This window comes from Macaca thibetana, chromosome 4, assembly GCF_024542745.1.
Source record: "Macaca thibetana thibetana isolate TM-01 chromosome 4, ASM2454274v1, whole genome shotgun sequence".
Classification (NCBI taxonomy): domain Eukaryota; kingdom Metazoa; phylum Chordata; class Mammalia; order Primates; family Cercopithecidae; genus Macaca; species Macaca thibetana.
In genome coordinates this window covers 130730776-130749615 of record NC_065581.1, presented here as the reverse complement: position 1 = coordinate 130749615, position 18840 = coordinate 130730776, and the positions used below count along the sequence as shown (strand labels likewise).

Here is an 18840-nt window from a genome sequence, read left to right as displayed (position 1 = left end):
ACTCTAGTTGCTACATTGGGCACAATGCCACAGGACACAAATAGGGGTACTGAACGTAAGACTGAGTGTTGGCCCAATAGAACCTGTCCAGAAGCAGCCTGGGATCCATGATCCATTGCGGGGCAATTATGGTTTTTAAGAAAATGAAGAGAAGTAAGTAATCCATAGGGTCAAATCATGGGTGAGAAGTCTCTCCATCCCATTGTCCTAGTTTTGTAATTTAGCAATTCATCTTTTCAGAGAAAACCATTCTGGATCCCAAACAGATTTTCTCTGATTAAGAAATGGTCTCAATCAGTACACAGAGAAAAAAGTCAACACTGTTAAGCCCATCTTTTCTTCTTTCTAGATACCTCTTTCTTTCTATCTGCTCCACCCAATCTGGGCCACCCAGTTTATGATGCAAAATGAGATCAGCAATCAGCTCCCAATAGGGACAGAAGAGTGAACACAACACTTTTTCACTTCCACGGCACTTTTAACTCTGCACATATTTTTTCCTTTGACCCTCAAAATTAGCTGGCAAAGTTAGATAGGCATTGCCTATTTTCAGCAGTACAAGGAGTTAGTACAGAGACAAAGTTAAAGATCCTTGAACCTCTTAAAGAACTGGCAGCAGAAAGTACAGAACCCACATGTCAGGTTCCTCGGGTAGGCCCTGTTCATCAGATCAGATCCCTTAGGCGTGTGGACAAGTGACCAGTCTCCAGTTGACTGTAAAGGCTGGCCTTCATCACCACCAGAGGGCTAACCTCCTACATATGTCTGTGAGTCTATGGCAAGGTAGATAGGACCCATATATAAGGAAATACTGATACTGAAAAACTTGAAAAACCTGGAAGTTGCTTCTTGGAATCCAATGTTCTTGTCCTAATGTAAAAAGAATAGATATCAATCTTGTAACTGACGCAAGACACTGACGAAAATGACAGTTCATGCACTCAGCTTTCCCAAGAATGAAATGAATCAAAAAGTACCAAGAAATCAAAATTCTAGCTAAAGCTCATGAAAAGTACTCAAAACTACTCTCTAAATGGCTTATCTTTAGCTGAGCTTATAACAGAACTTTTGAATTGCTGAAAATTTGGTAGAATCTTCTTGTGAAATTCTTCAGAAAGGATTGCCCAAACCTAGGGATAGCAGAAGTTTTTGATGACTTTTCCACTACCTATGACTCAACTTATCCCTGATTACAATAGGCTTCTGGAGAAGATAATTTATATTAGCAACTGGCTTTGAGTAAAAGGGTCTGTGAAACTATCTCTTCCTCATCATCTCCTTCCCCTAATCCAGGTTAAAAGAATAAGATGAAATTAAATTATTAAATAAAATGGATAACAAGTGGCCAAAACTTTGCAAAGGAGATTCCTAAATTGAGTGGGATACTCTGGGGTTCTTTTTAACTTTAAGATTCTATGACTTTTTAAAAATTCTAGCCGGGCACAGTGGCCCAGGCTTGTAATCCCAGCACTTTGGGAGGCCTAGGTGGGCAGATCACTTGAGGCCAGGAGTTTGAGACCAGCCTGGCCAACATGGTGAAAGCCTGTCTCTATTAAAAATGCAAAAAATTAGTCAGGCATAGTGGTGCCCTGTAATCCCAGTTACTCGGGAGGTTGAGGCAGAAGAACCATTTGAACCCAGGAGGTGGAGGTTGCAAAGATCGCACAACTGCACATCAGCCTGGGCTACAAAGTGAGACTCTGTCAAAAAAAAAAAAAAAAAATCTCCAGCGAATAATGCTGGAGCACATAATTTATATACACATATATATTTATACAACACACACATCGTTGAACAACATGGGTTTGAACTGTGCTGGTACACTTATACATGGGTTTTCCTCTGCCTCTGCCACCCCTGAGATAACAAGACCAACCCCTCCTCTTCCTCAGCCTACCAAATGTGAAGGCAATGAGAATGAAGACCACTGCTGATCCACTTTCATTTATTTAATAGTAAACACATTTTCTCTTCCTTATGATTTTCTTAACATTGTTTTCTCTAGCTTACATACAGTATATAATACATATAACATACAAAATATGTATTAATTGTCTATTTATATTATCGATAAGGTTTTTGGTCAACAGTGGGCTGATAGTAGTTTCAGGGGAGTTTCAACTGCACAAACCCTACGTTGTTCAAGGATCAACTGTCTGTATATTCTCTGGGCTAGGACCACATAAATAATGTCCAGAAGAGAGATCACATATTATATTAAAGCACATCTAATTCAACTTGTCTTAATTTAGGGAAAAATACATCTGTTGAATACTGCTATGTGTCCAGGACTATACAATGCAACAAATTAAAAAAATACATCCCTGCCCTCAAGGACATCATAGTATGGTCTGAAGGCAATCACATGAACAGATGTTTTTAGTACAATATACGATGTGTTGACATAGAGTGATACCCAGGGTAATATGGGCCCTAACTGGATGGACCCTAACTTGTCTTATGAAGGAACAGGAAAGACTTGCAGTGGAGGTAATGCCTGAGCTGACACTTTAAGCTTGAAAAGTAATTATTTAAGTAAAGAAGATAATAAAGGATATTCTAGACAGAAGGACTAACAAGAGAAAAAGTGAGGAGGCCTGAAACACAAGGCACATTTGAATAAATTCAGGAAGCTTGGTATTCCTAAAAAGCTAAGGGCAGGGAAGCAATGGGGTAGGGCATGTATGCAGAGGTCAGAATGAAGATGGTCTTGAAATTTTAAAGCTCCTTTAAGATACAGATAAAAGAAATCAGAACAGGGTTTAGGTCTCACCACTTTTGATACTGAGACTTCAGAAATTAGATAGTGTGAGGTAAGAAATCAAAGAAACTAAAAAGGCAAGGTGGAGGTTTTCCTAAGATCAAAAGATTTGCTTAGAGGTGATGAATGACAGGTAGAGGTGAAGGCGGAGGTAAAACATTACTGACATTTTGGCAAGTTGCTTATAGCCTCTTGGGAGATCTTTAAAGGGCACTAGCAACATGTTTCTTTTCTTCTTTAGAAGTAATCAACGGGACATCTACAAAGGCCTAGGTCTTACCTACATGTCTGTGGACCTAAGAAATCAGGACATAAGAAAAAAGGGAAAAGAAAAGGATCAAATTTTGCAGGATATATGTAAAATACTTTTAGTGACCTTAAATTATGAGTTTAAAAATGTAATAAAAAGGAAATGGTTTTGAAATTAGATGGTTGAATACAAACTGAGAAAAGAAAATGAAGAGAAATGGCCAGGCGTAGTGGCTCACACCTGTAATCCCAGCACTTCGGGAGGCTGAGGCAGGTGAATCACTTGAAGTCAGGAGTTCGAGACCAGCCTGGCCAACATGGTGAAACTCCGTCTCTACTAAAAATGCAAAAATTAACCAGTCGTGATAGTGCAGGCCTGTAATCCCAGGTAGTCGGGAGGCTGAGGCAAGAGAATTGCTTCAACCCAGGAGGCAGAGGTTGCAGTGAGCCAAGATTGTGCCACTGCACTCCAGCCAAGGTGACAGAGAGAGAATCCATCTCAAAAACAAACAAACAAAAAGAAAATGAAGAGAAGCAAGTAATCCACAGTGTCAAATCATGGGTGATTTGAACTTGCTTATAGAAAGTAACAATAGCAAAGATGACTTGAGTTTAACAAAGGGTAGGATGTATTTAGTAAATTAGAAATAAGGAATAATACGGGGACCTTTCTTTGGTTGGAAAACTAATAGAAGCTACTATTATTAATATAATTTCACAAAAAAGCAAGAAAGGCCTTTATTAAAGCAATACAGAAAAGAATCCCTAGGGCTTTGCAGGGAAGGATGAAGGATGCCTCACTGCCTCACCTGCCCCTCCATTCTTCTCAAATCCCACCTCTTAGTGATTTAGCAAGGTCAAGGAGCAAACGGCTGTGGTGCAACCAGGGCCAGCTATATAATTTGCAGTGCCCAGAACAAAATGAAATGCAGAATCTCTTACTCAAAAAGCAGAAAATAACATGCTGTTAAAGGTACTAAAATAGTTTTTTCCTTTCTTTCACAGTCTTTCTCTTGACTTGTCATAGTTTTTATATTTGTTACTATAATTCTGTTCTAAATAAGAAAAAATAAAATTTCAAGTTATTAGCAGGATTCTTACCCTTCATCTTTATATTGTGCAATGCCAGTCTTGAACACAAATTTAAAAGCCATTAACCCAATGTAGAATCATCAAAATCACACAATTTGTATTTTGTATTCATACATGCACATGTATTTTGCTCTGACTAGAACAGTGGAAATGCTGCAGAATACTAACTCAACTGTTCTTACTTCTCTTCCTCATATACATACATTCTACCAGCATTCTCTACCTCTGACTTACTGATGGGTAAGGAAAAACTAAAAGGAAAGTTAACTGTAGATCAACTTATCTTTCTCTCTGCTTTATGTCACAATTTCTAGCATATGTGGTTGGCTAATACAGGGAAGTAACATGAGTTATGGATATGATAGAGTTCCTTGCTGTTCCTGCCTTTTAGAACTCTATTTCCTTCTGTTTGCATTCAAAGAAAGTTCTCATTCAAAGCGAGTTCTCATTCAAAAGAAAAGTGGTCTCTTGCAGTTATCAGACCACTTCTCCTCCTGCTACTTACTCAGTGGTAGACCTAACATGCTTAACATTGCTTACTTTGAGTTTTAGTGAACTCCCATGTATCGTGGGTCCACCGGAATGTTCTGCTCATGGGCCATGGTGAATACTACATGGCTCATGGGGTAATGAGGTATCACATCAATCATGCATTGTATGTGTCTTCTCTGCTCATGCACATGCTCCATTGTCCCATTTCACTAACTTACAAACCACAAGTTCAAAGATAAAATTATCAAGAATTTTAAAATGGCACAGAAAGGCATGAAGCCAGGCACAAGGTCTCCTAAGGACTGTATGACCATACAATTTGCATGTCCATGAGGCCAGCCCAAGGAGCTAAGGACAAATATTCTTAACTATTCTTTGGAGAAATTGTTTCTTCTCAATTATTTCTTATTTTGATCACAGAGCTAATTTAGAAAATGCTTTGAGATCAACAAAATCTCTAGTAGTGCAATTTATAACCCAACCTTATAGAAACTAGGCAGTAAGACTAAATAACTGTAGGCAAACACACCTGCTGAAATCATTTAACTGCCTGAACCAAAGACTTTTTATTAAATAGAGATTAAGATTGAAATAATTTGAGCTATTACAAATTTAATCTTACTCACTCAAGATCCTACAACAATGAACCATGTAGCTGGCCCATTGTCTATTTTTAGTCTTGGGAAAGGGGAAATTCAAGCTTAGAGTGCTCCCTTGTCCACCAAGAAACAAGGTGGAGCAATACAGCAGGGAATAACTTAATGCTGCCCTTGGATTCTTCAATATGAGGTATATGGCATAAGGACACTGTAGGGATTTTCATGGGAGAGCCTAGAGGTAACAAATGATTGCTTCTTTTGCCTTCTTTGAGTTGCAACACCATCATTGTTGGGAACACCACCTTGGAATGTGGTTCACTTTAAAGAAATTTCTTGGTGATAATATCAGTATCTGGTATAGCTTTCTTGTACAGGGAGTTCACTGGTATAGCTTTCTTGTACAGCATCTACAAGTTTGTACATGTTAAATTAGAATATCCTAATGAAATAGGGTTAATATTGAAGTACCCAGCAGAAGACATGCCAGACACATTTCATTACCAGAAAAAACGGGAAGGCACTCATCCAGGAACTCATAAAAGATACTGCAGAGACTGTTGATTGGCAGTTTTTAGCCTCTGCGTCTGGAGAGTTATTTATAGTCAAATCTTGATAATCAGTGCTAAAGGAGAAAAAGGAAAGAATAGATTATTGAAATCATGCATCATTCACAAACCACTTTAAACAGTTGTTTTTAACTGCCACTTTCTATCAAAATTTCAACAGGATTTATTAACAAAGAGTCAATTTACAACTTGGTGTTTCTTTTTATGTCATCTGCTGACCCTCAGGAATAAATGTCAAAGACCGGGTCAGAGCATTGTTAGGTAACCATAAACATAGGATAACAAACAAATGAACTATTACTATGAAAAAGTGACTGATTTACTTTGACCCTGCACGACCACATCATACAACTTTAACAGCTCACAAAGAACAAAACTTGAGCACTGAGCCTAATAGCTAGAGGAATACTTATATCACTTAACATACATCTTTTAAATCTCAAGTCATATGGTTTCTAAAAATTCAAGTTCACTCAAAACTAGCAAAGAGTAATTGACTAGAAAATAATTGTTGATTCTTTCACTTTTAAAAAAATTCTCTGAGTTAGGATATGTAGCCAAAAGACCAAGTCTCAATAATTGTAGAAGTTTCTGAAAGATCTGTTTTATTAAGTCGGTCTGTTAGAAACAGCATCATTCAATGGACCATTTGTTTTTGGACCTTATTTGATAAAAGTCTTAGCACAGGAACTCTCCTTGGGATGTAAACCTGCTTTAATATTTGAATTAATTAGTAATGACTGATGATACTAATATGACAAGTTTATCTGATGCTATAAACCAAATGGATTATGTTTAGGTTCTATCATCTATTAGAATTAGAGTAGGTTACTCTTCTGTGCCCTCTAATTTGGGGTTGGCATCCAGAAAGCTGCACACTCAGCACATGAGTTCTAAGATGCCTATCAATTAAACTCCTCATCATAATAGAAAATAATCAGTTTCAACAAGATGAGGATACTGTATTACACCTCTTTCCATTTAGAATAGATTTGCAATGTCATGTTTGATATTTTTTTTGAATGATAGCATTCATTGACTGCCCATTATACCCCATGCTTTATGCTATGCACTGTTCATGGAGGAGTTCATTTAATATCGACCCAAAACCCATGAAGCCATTAGTTCTATTATTAAGTTCATTTACCAATGAGAAAATAGAGACTTAGAGAATAAGTGTATATTGCCTAGGAACACTCACCTATTAAGTGGTAGGCATGAGATACGACCCCAACTTTCTCACATTGCAACCTGAGCTCTTATCCATTATTCTACATTGAAACCTACTTCATTGAAACAGAAGATGTTGTATTTGATAACATTAAACAGGCTAGGAATAATACATCTTCAGCATATAGGTAACTGAAATGCATAAATTTCTTTAGGTGAATCTGACTCCAAATTGTTGCAGCATACCACTATGGTAGCTCAAAAAGAGCAAAATCACTAATGAGAGGATAAAGGAAACAAAACATAGGTTATGGAAAAACAACACAGCCTAGGAGAAGTTGCAATGTAGGCAGATTGATGGAGAAGAAAGAGAGGAAGTAATGAGCCTCCAAAAACAGATGGTACTATATTACACAAGTGCTTCAGGCACTAGTGCATGGTATATGTGATGATTGTCACTGTAATTACTTCTATACTATTGCATCTGAGAGTAGATCCTTCCAAAAGTAAAAAATCAACTCTATTTTCTACTTCTCTTTCCCCATTCTATCTCATCCTTTACTCTTGTTTCTAATCAACTCAGAATAAAATGAATCTCTAATGTAGCCCACAGTTAAAGTGTTGATATACCACTTGTTGAGAGTAATTCATCTGCAGTTTATAAATTCAGAAACCAACTAGTAGCCCTCAGATCATCATGAAGTTGACTAGGTTTTCATCATCAAGTCTCTTGCTCATCTGGCAGGACTATACATCCAAATGGTACCATTACTCCTGAGATTCTTTTTCTGCTGATAACAAAGTTTTAAAGCTTTTAGAATTGAGAGCTTTCTCTGGAACAATATTTTCTATGTAAACCAAGAAAAAAGGAGAGACACATAAATTACAGGTGCTGTAGTTTTGATGAGATAAACACACCTTGAAGTCTAATATTTAGTAGCATGAGAACATTTTGAGAAACTACTTTTTGACTTGAGGAAAGATAATAGAATAAGGATAATTCCTGATGACTGAATGTAAAAGTTTTTAAATTTTTGTTGTCTCTCTGCACATAGAAAAAAATCCCTCTAATCCCAAACTACTGGTTTGGAAAGTGAGTTGTGAAGTGGGTGATTTTAGTACATTCTCCTACTCAGAAACACTGTTAAAACAGAAGCAAAGGCATTTGAGAGCAAAGGGCCTTCTGTTCATCTATAAGCTTTCATTTGGATCACTGAGTTTACTTTTTGTGGCTACATGGGCTCTTTAAAAAATAATAATAAAAATATTTACTTCAAATTTTTATGTTCTTAAATTGTTTTTAGTAAAAAATCATGTATAAAGAATTGGGTTAGTCAATGCAGACGAAAGTTTGAATTTGTGTTGGATGATGCTTTAAACTACAAAACAGATATATCTTCTATGGTCAGAGGGATTGAACCTGAATTATTTTTAAAAAGAAACTTGAATATTGGACAGTTTTCAATACTGCTTATAGCAATATTATCATGTAAATGTGGAAATAACTTCTTCAGTTTGTCCCAATCTCAGCACCTGGGGGTGAAGTGTTATTTTTATGTCCTCTATGTTATTAAATGATAACATTTAGTAAAGTCACATTTCATTGTGACTGACAATATCTTATGAGAACAGAGCTTAACAAAACAAAGCTGAAAGAAGAGTTTTGGCTTTGCTTCATATTTCATTTCCTGTCCATAGCTTATTGTTATCAAGGATGGAGAACCTTTTTACATTCTTTAGAATAGAGAGTTCATTTACCATTAGTAAAGTGAGTGAACAAATGACACTGTAGCTTTTTATACCAGAGTGAGTGAACAAATGACACTGTAGCTTTTAACAATAATGAAATAGCCCATTTAAGACAGTCTTTTCTTCAGTCACTTTTGGGGTAACTTAAGCTTAAATTAAGATGGCTCTGTTACACCAAATTATTTGACTCATTTTTTGTTTTACATTTTGACCCTGAAATATGTTATCAGACCTTTCTTTTTCAATTATTTTACTTCATACTAAAGATTATCCAATTCTAAGATAAAATTTCCAATGAGGTAAAAATAAAAGTTGAAGGATTGTGGTCAATAGAAGGATCACTGGTTTGTTAGGGTTTTGCCCCTTGCTGCCTTTAAAAAACCATTTACTGGATTTTGAAGTGAATTTTCCACTCACAGAAAAAGGATTTATGGAAAAATAACATTCATGTGGGAAAAGAAAAAAAAAAATCAACTCACTGCCATTTCATCGTCTCCACAAGGATAGGCAGGGGAAAAAGCACTTATTATTTCTCTGGCTATAATGAAAAAATTAAGAGAAATTTTAACGGAGCATATTTTTGTTTTAAAAAAGAAAGAAGAGGCACGGTTTGAAACCGTCAAGGATTACTTCCTGTGTAGAAGTCAGCTGCATGCATACAATAGCGAAGCTGTGTTCCCTCCTGGAGCCAGAACAAGGTCAGGAATTTCAATTGTGATTCCTGACTCATGGAAAATTCTGACGCATTTTATATGTGTGAGGCTAGGTATATGCAAACCCACCAATTCTTTAGCATGATCAGTGTTTTTACTCATTACTTTTATTTTTAACTAAGAAAGAGCATAACTGGAGGAATGCTAAATTTATAATACATTAGAACACAACCTCCCCTCCTGATTCCTCCTTCTTAGTTTCAAGACTTTCTCTGATATTCATACTATTAGGGTTTGTCCCACAGTCTCAAGATCAAATACTACCAAGTGTTCTTAGTTGTTTCAAGCTATTTAAAAATAATTGTATTTAAGTCATTGCATATATTATTTATGGGAATGTAAACTGTTGCAATCTTTTTGAATGGCAATTTGGCAATATCTATCGAAATATCTCCTCTGCCAAGAGACTTCCAGTTTCAGCTGTGATGTGTAAAGAGATTGGAAGCTGTCATTTCCATCCTTACAACAAGATCAAACTGAAAAACTGAAAATTATCAACTTTTCTTGGACACATCAGAGACATGGTGAACAAACTCTGTTCCCATTACCCCTACAAAATTATGGAATCCAGAAGTGAGTCCAGCTGAGATCTGCTCACTGGAAGCAGATGCCTCTGGAGTTCACAAACTGGTAAGAACACTTAGATGGCAAGTCTGACAAATTGCTAGAGGCTGAGTGTGCATTTGCCTGGGAATGAGAAATGCTTAGGAGTCATGACCTTAGGGTTGAAACACACAAACTCTGAGCAGGAGTACTCAGGGAAGCCAAAACTGAAGAAGAGACAAAAAAAAAGTACACTGGAGGAATTTGAAGTCTCTGGCTCCTGTAATTACTTCAGATATTAAACACAGCCCAACTCCTAGCAGATTAGCATAAAACCTCACACTAGAGATCAATTTACCTCAATCCCTACTACCAAGTATGACACATCTGGCTTTCCACACACACACACAAAAATTATAAGGCAAGCCAAATGCAAGAAAACACACAATCTAGAAAGATAAAGCAAGCCTCAAAACCAGGCTCAGATATGACACAGACATTGAAATCAACAGACAGAGAATTTAAAATAGCTATGATTAAAATCTGAGGGTACTAATGTAAAAAATAGATAACATGCAAGAACAGATGGGGAATTTAAGTGGAGAAATGTAAACTAAGAAAGAATAAAAATTAAATACTAAAAAGAAAAAAATACTAAGATAAATGAAGGATACCTTTGAGAGGATTATCAGTAGACTGGAAATAGCTGAGAGAAGAATCAGTGAGCCTAAATTAGACCAACAGAAACTTCTCAAGCAGAAATGCAAGGAAACAAAAGAATTTTTAAAAATAGAACAGAATATTCAAGAACTGTAGGATAATTTCAAAAGGCATAGCATACATGTAACTGGAATACCAGAGGAAGAAGACAGAGAGAATGGAGCAGAAGAAATAGTTGAAGCAATACGGAGATTCCAAGATGGCTGAATAGAAACAGCTCTAGTCTGCAGCTCCCAGCGTGAGCGACGCAGAAGACAGGTGATTTCTGCATATCCAAGTGAGGTACCAGGTTCATCTCACTGGGTCTTGTCAGACAGTGGGTGCAGCCCATGGAGCAGGGCAGGGCATCGCCTCACCTGGGAAGCACAAGGAGTCAGGGAATTCCTTCTGTAGCAAAGGGAAGCTGTGACAGACGGTACCTGGAAAATTGGGATAGTCCCACCCTAATACTGCACTTTTCCAATGGCCTTAGCAAATGGCACATCAGGAGATTATATCCCACGCCTGACTCGGAGGGTCCCATGCCCACAGAGCCTTGCTCACTGCTAGCACAGCAGTCTCAGATTGAACTGCAAGGTGGCAGCAAGGCTGGGGGAGGGGCATCTGCCATTGCTGAGGCTTGACTAAGTAAACAAAGCAGCTGGGAAGCTCAAACTGGGTGGAGCCCACCACAGCTCAAGGAAGCCTGCCTGCCTCTGTAGACTCCACCTCTAGTGACAGAGCATAGCTGAACAAAAGGCAGTAGAAACTTCTGCAGACTTAAACGTCCCTGTCTGACAGCTTTGAAGAGAGTAGGGGTTCTCCCAGCACAGAGTTTGAGATCTGAGAACGGACAGACTGCCTCCTCAAGTGGGTCCCTGACCCCTGAGTAGCCTAACTGGGAGATACCTCCCAGTAGGGACTGACTGACACCTCATACAGCTGGGTGCCCCTCTGAGACGATGTTTCCAGAGGAAGGATCAGGCGGCAACATCTGCCGTTCTGCAATACTTGCTGTTCTGCAGCCTCTGCTGGTGATACCGAGGCAAACAGGATCTGGAGTGGACCTCCAGCAAGCTACAACAGACTTGAAGCTAAGGGTCCTGACTGCTAGAAGGAAAACTAACAAACAAAAGGACATCTACTTCAAAACCCCATCTATACATCACCATCATCAAAGACCAAAGGTAGATAAAACCACAAAGATGGGGAGAAACCAGAGCAGAAAAGTTGAAAATTCTAAAAATCAGAGCGCCTCTTCCCCTCCAAAGGAACACAGCTCCTCGCCAGCAATGGAACAAAGCTGGATGGAGAATGACTTTGACAAGTTGGGAGAAGGCTTCAGGCGATCAGTAATAACAAACTTCTCTGAGCTAAAGGAGGATGTTTGAACCTATTGCAAAGAAGCTAAAAACCTTGAAGAAAGATTAGACAAATGCCTAACTAGAATAAACAACATAGAGAAGTCCTTAAACGACCTGGTGGAGCTGAAAACCATAGCACGAGAACTACATGATGCAAGCACAGGCTTCAGTAGCCGATTTGAACAAGTGGAAGAAAGGGTATCAGTGATTGAAGATCAAATGAATGAAATGAAGTGAGAAGAGAAGTTTAGAGAGAAAAGAGTAAAAAGAAACCAACAAAGCCTCCAAGAAATATGGGACTATGTGAAAAGACAAAATCTACATCTGATTGGTGTGCCTGAAAGTGACGGGGAGAATAGAATCAAGGTAGAAAACACTCCTCAGGATATTACCCAGGAGAACTTCCCCAACCTAGTGAGGCAGGCCAACATTCAAATTCAGGAAATACAGAGAACGCCACAAAGATCCACCTCGAGAAGAGCAACTCTAAGACATATAATTGTCAGATTCACCAAAGTTCAAATGAAGGAAAAAATGTTAAGGGCAGCCAGAGAGAAAGGTCGGGTTACCCACAAAGGGAAGCCCATCAGACTAACAGCAGATCTCTTGACAGAAACTCTGCAAGCCAGAGGAGAGTGGGGGCCAATATTCAACATTCTTAAAGAAAAGAATTTTCGACCCAGAATTTCATATCCAGCCAAACTAAGCTTCATAAGTGAAGGAGAAACAAAATCCTTTACAGACAAACAAATGCTGAGAGATTTTGTCACCACCACACCTGCCTTACAAGAGCTCCTGAAGGAAGCACTAAACATGGAAAGGAACAACTGGTACCAGCCACTGCAAAAACATGCCAAATTGTAAAGACCATCGATTCTAGGAGGCAACTGCATCAACTAACAAGCAAAATAACCAGCTAACATCATAATAATGGGATCAAATTCACACATAACAATATCAACCTTAAATGTAAATGGGCTAAATGCTCCAATTAAAAGACACGGACTGGCAAATTGGATAAAGACTCAAGATCCGTCAGTGTGCTGTATTCAGGAGACCCATCTCACGTGCAGAGACATACATAGGCTCAAAATAAAGGGATGCAGGAAGATCTACCAAGCAAATGGAAAACAAAAAAAAAGCAGAGGTTGCAATCCTAGTCTCTGATAAAATAGACTAAACCATCAAAGATCAAAAGAGACAAAGAAGGCCATTGCATAATGGTAAAAAGGGATCAATTCAACAAGAAGAGCTAACTATCCTAAATATATATGCACCCAATACAGGAGCACCTAGATTCATAAAGCAAGTCCTTAGAGACTTACAAAGAGACTTAGACTCCCACACAATAATAATGGGAGACTTCAACACCCTACTGTCAACATTAGACAGATCCACGAGACAGAAAGTTAACAAGGATATCTAGGAATTGAGCTCAACTCTGCACCAAGTGGACCTAATAGACATCTACAGAACTCTCCACCCCAAATCAACAGAATATACATTCTCCTCAGCACCACATCATGCTTATTCCAAAATTGACCACAAGTAAAGCACTCCTCAGCAAATGTAAAAGAGCAGAAATTATAACAAACTGTCTGTCAGACCACAGTGCAATCAAACTAGAACTCAGGATTAAGAAACTCACTCAAAACTACTCAACTATATGGAAACTGAACAACCTGCTCCTGATTGACTAGTGGGTACATAATGAAAGGAAGGCAGAAATAAAGATGTTCTTTGAAATCAATGAGAACAATGACACAACATACCAGAATCTCTGGGACACATTTAAAGCAGTGTGTAGAGGGAAATTTATAGCACTAAATACCCACAAGAGAGAGTAGGAAAGATCTAAAATTGACACTCTAACATCACAATTAAAAGAACTAGAGAAGCAAGAGCAAACACATTCAAAAGCTAGCAGAAGGCAAGAAATAATTAAGATCAGAGCAGAACTGAAGGAGATAGAGACACAAAAAACCCTTCAAAAAATTGATGAATCCAGGAGCTGGTTTTTCAAAAAGATCAAAAAAATTGGTAGACCACTAGCAAGACTAATAAAGAAGAAAAGGGAGAAGAATCAAATAGACGCAATAAAAAATGATAAAGGGGATATCACTACTGATCCCACAGAAATACAAACTACCATCAGAGAATACTATAAACACCTCTACACAAATAAACTAGAAAATCTAGAAGAAATGGATAAATTCCCGGACACATACACCCTCCCAAGACTAAACCAGGAAGAAATTGAATCCCTGAATAGACCAATAACAGGTTCTGAAATTGAGGCAATAATTAATAGCCTACTAACCCAAAAAAGTCCAGGACTAGACAATTCACAGCTGAATTCTACCAGAGGTACAAAGAGGAGCTTGTACCATTCCTTCTGAAACTATTCCAATCAATAGAAAAAGAGGGAATCCTCCCTAATTCATTTTATGAGGCCAACATCATCCTGATACCAAAGCCTGGCAGAGACACAACAAAAAAAAGAGAATTTTAGACCAATATCCCTGATGAACATCGATGCAAAAATCCTCAATAAAATACTGGCAAATGGAATCCAGCAGCACATCAAAAAGCTTATCCACCATGATCAAGTTGGCTTCATCCCCGGGATGCAAGGCTGGTTCAACATACGCAAATCAATAAACGTAATCCAGCATATAAACAGAACCAAAGACAAAAACCACGTGATTATCTCAATAGTTGCAGAAAAGGCCTTTGACAAAATTCAACAGTCCTTCATGCTAAAAACTCTCAATAAACTAGGTATTGATGGGACATATCTCAAAATAATAAGAGCTATTTATGACAAACCCACAGCCAATATCATACTGAATGGGCAAAAACTGGAAGCATTCCCTTTGAAAACTGGCACAAGACAGGGATGCCCTCTCTCACCACTCCTATTCAACATAGTGTTGGAAGTTTTGGCCAGGGCCATCAGGCAGGAGAAAGAAATAAAGCATATTCAGTTAGGAAAAGCGGAAGTCAAATTGTCTCTGTTTGCAGATGACATGATTGTATATTTAGAAAACCCCATCATCTCAGCCCAAAATCTCCTTAAGCTGATAAGCAAATTTAGCAAAGTCTCAGGATACAAAATCAATGTGCAAAAATTACAAGCATTCCTATACACCAATAAGAGACAAACAGAGAGCCAAATCATGAGTGAACTCCCGTTCACAATTGCTTCAAAGAGAATACCTAGTAATCCAACTTACAAAGGATGTAAAGGACCTCTTCAAGGAGAACCACTTTTCAGAGAAATAAAAGAGGACACAAACAAATGGAAGAACATTCCACGCTCATGGATAGGAAGAATCAATATTGTGAAAATGGCCATATTGCCCAAGGTAATTTATAGATTCAATGCCATCCCTATCAAGCTACCAATGAGTTTCTTCACAGAATTGGAAAAAAACTACTTTAAAGCTCATGTGGAGCCAAAAGAGAGCCCACATTGCCAAGTCAATCCTAAGCCAAAAGAACAAAGCTGGAGGCATCACGCTACCTGACTTCAAACTATGCTATAAGGCTACAGTAACTAAAACAGCATGGTACTGGTACCAAAACAGAGATATAGACCAATGGAACAGAACAGAGCCCTCAGAAATAATACCACACATCTACAACCATCTGATCTTTGACAAACCTGACAAAAACAAGAAATGGGGAAAGGATTTCCTATTTAATAAAGGGTGCTGGGAAAACTGGCTAGCCATATGTAGAAAGCTGAAACTGGATCCTTTCCTTACTCCTTATACGAAAATCAAATCAGGATGGATTAAAGACTTAAATGTTAGACCTAAAACCATAAAAACCCTAGAAGAAAACCTAGGCAATACCATTCAGGACATAGGTATGGACAAGGACTTCATGACTAAAACACCAAAAGCAATGGCAATGAAAGCCAAAATTGACAAATGTATCTCATTAAACTAAAGAGCTTCTGCACAGCAAAAGAAACTACCATCAGAGTGAACAGGCAACCTACAGAATGGGAGAACATTTTTACAATCTACCCATCTGACAAAGGGCTAATATCCAGAATCTACAAAGAACTTAAGGAAATTTACAAGAAAAAATCAAATAACCCCATCAAAAAGTGGGCAAAGGATATGAATAGACACTTCTGAAAAGAAGACATTTATGGAGCCAACAGACACATAAAAAATGCTCACATCACTGGCCATCAGAGAAATGCAAATCAAAACCACAATGAGATACAATCTCACACCAGTTAGAATGGTGATCATTAAAAAGTCAGGAAACAACAGGTACTGGAGAGGATGTGGAGAAATAGGAATGCTTTTACACTGTTGGTGGGACTGTAAACTAGTTCAACCATTGTGGAAGACAGTGTGCCGATTCCTCAAGGATCTAGAACTAGAAATACCATTTGATCCAGCCATCCCATTACTGGGCATATACCCAAAGGATTATAAATCATACTGCTATAAAGACACATGCACACATATGTTTATTGTGGCACTATTCACAATAGCAAAGCCTTGGAACCAACCCAAATGTCCATCAATGATAGACTGGATTAAGAAAATGTGGCATATATACACCATGGAATACTATGCAGCCATAAAAAAGGATGAGTTCGTGTTGTTTGTAGGGACATGGATGAAGTTGGAAACCATCATTCTAAGCAAACTATCGCAAGGACAGAAAACCAAACACCGCATATTCTCACTCATAGGTGGGAACCGAACAGTGAGAACACTTGGACACAGGGTGGGGAATATCACACACCAGGGCCTATGGTGGGGTGGGGGCAGGGGGGAGGGATAGCATTAGGAGATATACTTAATGTAAATGACAAGTTAACAGGTGCAGCACACCAACATAGCACATGTATACATATGTAACAAACCTTCACGTTGTGCACATGTACCCTAGAACTTAAAGTATAAAAAATAAAATAAAATAAAATTTTGCCCATCAAAAAAAAAAAAAGAAAATAAATATTTGAAGTAATAATGGCCAAGAATTTTCCAAAATTAATGACCAACACCTACAGATCCAGAGAACTTAGAGAACATGTAGCAGGATAACTACCAAAAAATCTACACCTAGGCACATTATTCAAAATGCAGAAAACCGAAGACAAAGAGAAATGCTTGAGAGAAGACAGAGGACACTGGGCGCTGTGGCTCACATCTGTAATCCCAGCACTTTGGGAGGTGAAGGCAGGTGGATCACGTGAACCTGGGAGTTTGAGACCAGCCTGGGCAACATAGCGAGACATTGCCTCTACAAAAAATTAAAAAATTATCCAGGCATGGTGGCATGCACCTGTAATCCCAGCTACTTGGGAGCCTGAGAGAGTAGGATCACCTGAGCCAAAAAGCTCAAGGCTGCAGTGAGCCACGTTTGTACCACTGCACTCCAGCCTGGGTGACAGAGTAAGACTCTGTCTCCAAAAACAAAACAAAACAAGACAAGCAAAAATATGCCAGAAGGATAAAAGTCACCTCATCTACAGAGTAACAGGAATAAAACTTATAGGACTTCCCCTCAAAACCAGTATAAGCTAGAAGAGAATAGATTGAAATATTCTTTTTGTTTGTTTGGTTGCTTGGTTTTGTTGTTGTTGTTATTATTGTTTTGTTTTTATTGAGATGCAGTCTCACTCTGTCACTCAGGTTGGAGTGTAATGGCACAGTTTCGGCTCATTGCAACCTCTGCCTCCCAGGTTCAAGCAATTCGCATGCCTCAACCTTCTGAGAAGCTGGGATTACAAGTGTGTGCCACCAAGCCTGGCTAATTGTATTTTTAGTAGAGAAGGGGTTTCCCCATGTGGGTTAGGCTGATCTCAAACTCAGGGGCTCATGTGATCTGCCACCTTGGCCTCCCAAAGTGCTGGAATTACAGGTGTGAGCCACTGTACCTGGCCTGAAATATTCAAGGTGTTGAACAATGACAACAGTAAAAAACCAACCTTGAATTTCATACCCAATGAAATTATCTTTCAAAAGTGAGGGAGAAATAAAAACTTTCTCTAATAAACAATAACTTAAGGAATTTGTTGCCAGAAGACTTATCCTGCAGAAAAATGTTAAAAGGATGGAAAAGGGATAGAAAAGAAGTTTAATTTTACAAGTGAAGAAATGACTCTTATTTCTCATGTACTGCTTGCATATACTGAAGGCTGATACCTTACGGAACTATCATATCACAAAACCATCTCTGAGCCTGAGTGTGTATTTGCATTGTGATACTCAGTGTGTTGGTAAAATGGGTGGCAGAAATATTCATGGAAGCCATGACCTCTATTAGGATGGTTCGCGACGTACTTATATACAGAGTGATTGCACTTATAAATATATCCTTCTAAACCAAAGCTCAATGTATACCCAAATAAACTTTCCTTACCCGGAGCTCGAAAGTGATCACAGTCCCCATCAAATGCAAGGTGAAATGTGATAAAGGAGATGTCAGAGTGGAAATACACAACAGTATTAATTAGGGTTAAAAAGTCTTACCTTTGCAAATCTTATAAAAATATACAACAGTGTGAATACATTTCTAGGGTCCCTTCCTGAGCCTTTGGAAGGCACCCACGTGAACAGTGAGGGGCCCTAAAGCTTCAGCTTCATTAACTTCGTAGTAAATCCACTTGTGTTCTCTGTCCTTTGGGTTTATGCCCTTTAAAATTTCATTTATTTTTTGGCTATTATGAATAAGGTTGCTATAAAAATTAATGTACAGGGTTTTATGTGAACTTAAGCTTTCATTTCTGTGCCCAGAAGTGTAATTGCTGGGTCATATGGAAAGCACATGTTTAGTTTTTTAAGGAACTGTCATAATCTTTTTCAG

The 18840-nt window shown here is 38.3% G+C and overlaps 1 long non-coding RNA gene across 1 annotated transcript in view; it reads right to left on the bottom strand.

Moving 5' to 3' along the window:
* Positions 1-18840, bottom strand: part of LOC126952900 (uncharacterized) — a 94184-nt gene that overhangs the window by 3671 nt on the left and 71673 nt on the right. The window contains exon 3 of the long non-coding RNA XR_007725065.1: positions 5695-5815. This is a non-coding gene — a long non-coding RNA (uncharacterized LOC126952900). The remainder of the gene's footprint in view (positions 1-5694; positions 5816-18840) is intronic.